Raw genomic sequence first — 5,000 nt, 5'->3', positions numbered from 1 at the left:
GGGTTGAAATCCCCCGCCACATAGGAACGAATGCCGGGCGTTCGAGTTGCCCAGGCAGGGGGTTATCCTCCACTAGCAAACCTCCATGAGCAGCGGAGCCCGTCAGCTGCGCCAAAAAGAACCACACGAGGGCGACCTGGGGTTGAAATCCCCCGCCACATAGGAACGAATGCCGGGCGTTCGAGTTGCCCAGGCAGGGGGTTATCCTCCACTAGCAAACCTCCATGAGCAGCGGAGCCCGTCAGCTGCGCCAAAAAGAACCACACGAGGGCGACCTGGGGTTGAAATCCCCCGCCACATAGGAACGAATGCCGGGCGTTCGAGTTGCCCAGGCAGGGGGTTATCCTCCACTAGCAAACCTCCATGAGCAGCGGAGCCCGTCAGCTGCGCCAAAAAGAACCACACGAGGGCGACCTGGGGTTGAAATCCCCCGCCACATAGGAACGAATGCCGGGCGTTCGAGTTGCCCAGGCAGGGGGTTATCCTCCACTAGCAAACCTCCATGAGCAGCGGAGCCCGTCAGCTGCGCCAAAAAGAACCACACGAGGGCGGCCTGGGGTTGAAATCCCCCGCCACATAGGAACGAATGCCGGGCGTTCGAGTTGCCCAGGCAGGGGGTTATCCTCCACTAGCAAACCTCCATGAGCAGCGGAGCCCGTCAGCTGCGCCAAAAAGAACCACACGAGGGCGGCCTGGGGTTGAAATCCCCCGCCACATAGGAACGAATGCCGGGCGTTCGAGTTGCCCAGGCAGGGGGTTATCCTCCACTAGCAAACCTCCATGAGCAGCGGAGCCCGTCAGCTGCGCCAAAAAGAACCACACGAGGGCGGCCTGGGGTTGAAATCCCCCGCCACATAGGAACGAATGCCGGGCGTTCGAGTTGCCCAGGCAGGGGGTTATCCTCCACTAGCAAACCTCCATGAGCAGCGGAGCCCGTCAGCTGCGCCAAAAAGAACCACACGAGGGCGACCTGGGGTTGAAATCCCCCGCCACATAGGAACGAATGCCGGGCAACCAGGGGTCGAAATCCCCCATTGAAATGAATGGCGGGCAACCAGGGGTCGAAGTCCCCCATTGAAATGAATGGCGGGCAACCAGGGGTCGAAGTCCCCATTGAAATGAATGGCGGGTTACCAGGGGTCGAAATCCCCCATTGAAATGAATGGCGGGCGACCAGGGGTCGAAATCCCCCATTGAAATGAATGGCGGGCAACCAGGGGTCGAAGTCCCCATTGAAATGAATGGCGGGCAACCAGGGGTCGAAGTCCCCCATTGAAATGAATGGCGGGCTACCAGGGGTCGAAATCCCCCATTGAAATGAATGGCGGGCGACCAGGGGTCGAAATCCCCCATTGAAATGAATGGCGGGCAACCAGGGGTCGAAGTCCCCCATTGAAATGAATGGCGGGCAACCAGGGGTCGAAGTCCCCCATTGAAATGAATGGCGGGCTACCAGGGGTCCAAGTCCCCCATTGAAATGAATGGCGGGCTACCAGGGGTCGAAGTCCCCCATTGAAATGAATGGCGGGCTACCAGGGGTCGAAATCCCCCATTGAAATGAATGGCGGGCGACCAGGGGTCGAAATCCCCCATTGAAATGAATGGCGGGCGACCAGGGGTCGAAATCCCCCATTGAAATGAATGGCGGGCAACCAGGGGTCGAAGTCCCCCATTGAAATGAATGGCGGGCTACCAGGGGTCGAAATCCCCCATTGAAATGAATGGCGGGCGACCAGGGGTCGAAATCCCCCATTGAAATGAATGGCGGGCTACCAGGGGTCCAAGTCCCCCATTGAAATGAATGGCGGGCTACCAGGGGTCGAAGTCCCCCATTGAAATGAATGGCGGGCTACCAGGGGTCGAAATCCCCCATTGAAATGAATGGCGGGCGACCAGGGGTCGAAATCCCCCATTGAAATGAATGGCGGGCAACCAGGGGTCGAAAGTCCCCATTGAAATGAATGGCGGGCGACCAGGGGTCGAAATTCCCCATTGAAATGAATGGCGGGCAACCAGGGGTCGAAATTCCCCATTGAAATGAATGGGCCCATTCATTTTCAATGGCCGGGCTACCAGGGGCGCAGTACCACCTGTCGTCATTAGGGGCGCTGTAGATAGGGGACCGAGTCCCCCCATTCGAGAGGTTTGCACCCAAACCTCAAAATGGTTGGTGTACAATTATAGGAGAGACCTTTTTAAGACGTGGGAGCTCCAGGGCAAATCAAGGGAGGCTCGACCAACCCATATCCGCTTTAGATGCACTTTAGGTCGGACTCCCTTGCCAGATGGTCCCCTCCTCAGCCTGGTTCTCGAATTTTTTCTAAGTCAGCCCAACTTGGAAATATTTTCAGAGTGCCACTTTCAAGGGAGTTTCGCCCAACCCCTATCCGCCTAAGAGGCACTTCAGGTCGGCCTGACTGGCCACATTTTCCCCCTCCTCATCCTGGTTCTCGAATTTTTTCTAAGTCAGCCAAACTTGGAAATTTTTTCAGAGTGCCACTTTCAAGGGAGTTTCGCCCAACCCCTATCCGCCTAAGAGGCACTTCGGGTCGGCCTGACTGGCCACATTTTCCCCCTCCTCATCCTGGTTCTCGAATTTTTTCTAAGTCAGCCAAACTTGGAAATTTTTTCAGAGTGCCACTTTCAAGGGAGTTTCGCCCAACCCCTATCCGCCTAAGAGGCACTTCAGGTCGGCCTGACTGGCCACATTTTCCCCCTCCTCATCCTGGTTCTCGAATTTTTTCTAAGTCAGCCAAACTTGGAAATTTTTTCAGAGTGCCACTTTCAAGGGAGTTTCGCCCAACCCCTATCCGCCTAAGAGGCACTTCGGGTCGGCCTGACTGGCCACATTTTCCCCCTCCTCATCCTGGTTCTCGAATTTTTTCTAAGTCAGCCAAACTTGGAAATTTTTTCAGAGTGCCACTTTCAAGGGAGTTTCGCCCAACCCCTATCCGCCTAAGAGGCACTTCGGGTCGGCCTGACTGGCCACATTTTCCCCCTCCTCATCCTGGTTCTCGAATTTTTTCTAAGTCAGCCAAACTTGGAAATTTTTTCAGAGTGCCACTTTCAAGGGAGTTTCGCCCAACCCCTATCCGCCTAAGAGGCACTTCGGGTCGGCCTGACTGGCCACATTTTCCCCCTCCTCATCCTGGTTCTCGAATTTTTTCTAAGTCAGCCAAACTTGGAAATTTTTTCAGAGTGCCACTTTCAAGGGAGTTTCGCCCAACCCCTATCCGCCTAAGAGGCACTTCGGGTCGGCCTGACTGGCCACATTTTCCCCTCCTCATCCTGGTTCTCGAATTTTTTCTAAGTCAGCCAAACTTGGAAATTTTTTCAGAGTGCCACTTTCAAGGGAGTTTCGCCCACTTCGGGTCGGCCTGACTGGCCACATTTTCCCCCTCCTCATCCTGGTTCTCGAATTTTTTCTAAGTCAGCCAAACTTGGAAATTTTTTCAGAGTGCCACTTCCAAGGGAGTTTCGCCCAATCCCTATCCGACTTAGAGGCACTTCGGTCGGCCTCCCTGGCCAGATTTTCCCCCTCTCAGCCCCGGTTCTCAAATTTTTTTCCAAGTCGGCCGATCTTCCGGATATTTTCAGAGCGCCGCCCCCCGGAGCCTCCGGAGCTCGGCAGCAGGCCGTCGCCCGCGACACGCGCACCTTCTCCACGTACGAACGGCATCCAGAACCCGCCTTCGGAGGGCCCCCCGCCCGGCGGCCTCGCGCCGGTGTTCGGGCGGGCGGCTCCTCCGGCTCGCGGGACGCCTTACAGCGCCCCGGCCACCGCGAACGCCGGCCTTTGACGGCCCGGCGCTCGCACAGCCCCCGGCGCGCCCGATTGGAAGCGAGGCCGAGACGCCCCCCGAACCGGCGACGTACGCCCCCCCTCCCTTTAACCGGGGCGGGGGGGTTACGAAGCCATCACCCCGGCCGTCCTACGACGGAGCCCGGCGCCCCGCCGGCCCTCCCTCCCCCGCCCGACAGGCGCGAGCCCAGTCTGGGGGAGGTTGGCGCCCGGAGGCGGCGGCGGTGCCTCCGGAAGCACTATGTTTCTCATGCCCTTCAAACAAATGGCGAGGCCGAAGCACCTGGCGCGCCGCGCGGAAGGTTCGAGAGGGAGGCCAGTAGGCGTGCGTGCGTGCGTGCCCCAATGCCACCGCGGCGTGGGCCTCTACCGCGATCTCGATCTGCTCGTCCCGATCGTTCTTCAATAGCGCAACCCCCCCCGAAAAGGCACCGTCCGCCCCAGCCGGCCGGCAGGCGGCGTGGCGGCGCCCGCGACGCGACCCGAACCGCCCGTCGGCGGCGAAGGTCTCGCTCCTCGCGCGCCGCCCCGCCCGCCTGCGGCCGCGCCAGAGGCTACTGGTTGATCCTGCCAGTAGCATAGCTTGTCTCAAAGATTAAGCCATGCAAGTCTAAGTACACACGGCCGTACAGTGAAACTGCGAATGGCTCATTAAATCAGTTATGGTTCCTTTGATCGCTCCGCCGTTACTTGGATAACTGTGGCAATTCTAGAGCTAATACATGCAAACGAGCGCCGACCCCCGGGGACGCGCGCATTTATCAGACCCAAAACCCACGCGGGTTCGGCGGGCGGCGGGCCGCGTTCCTCTGTCCCTCCCTCCCACCCCGGCCGTTCGGCGGAAGGAGGAGGGGGGCGGCGGGGAGCCACCCCCGCTCGCCGGCCCGGCCCTCTTGGTGACCCTAGATAACCTCGAGCCGATCGCCGGCCCTCCGCGGCGGCGACGTCTCATTCGAATGTCTGCCCTATCAACTTTCGATGGTACTTTCTGCGCCTACCATGGTGACCACGGGTAACGGGGAATCAGGGTTCGATTCCGGAGAGGGAGCCTGAGAAACGGCTACCACATCCAAGGAAGGCAGCAGGCGCGCAAATTACCCACTCCCGACTCGGGGAGGTAGTGACGAAAAATAACAATACAGGACTCTTTCGAGGCCCTGTAATTGGAATGAGCGCATTCCAAACCCCTGGGCGAGGA

General features: G+C 58.8%; 1 pseudogene; it reads left to right on the top strand.

The window, feature by feature from the left end:
- The first annotated feature begins 4,356 nt into the window (after positions 1 to 4,356).
- The window catches only part of LOC147155200 (18S ribosomal RNA), a 1,925-nt pseudogene continuing 1,281 nt past the window's right edge, over positions 4,357 to 5,000 (top strand).

The sequence above is a fragment of the Leptonotus elevatus genome, unplaced genomic scaffold (genome assembly GCF_054856555.1).
Source record: "Leptonotus elevatus isolate MCC_2025b unplaced genomic scaffold, RoL_Lele_1.0 HiC_scaffold_132, whole genome shotgun sequence".
NCBI lineage: Eukaryota > Metazoa > Chordata > Actinopteri > Syngnathiformes > Syngnathidae > Leptonotus > Leptonotus elevatus.
This window is presented reverse-complemented; position numbering and strand designations above follow the sequence as displayed.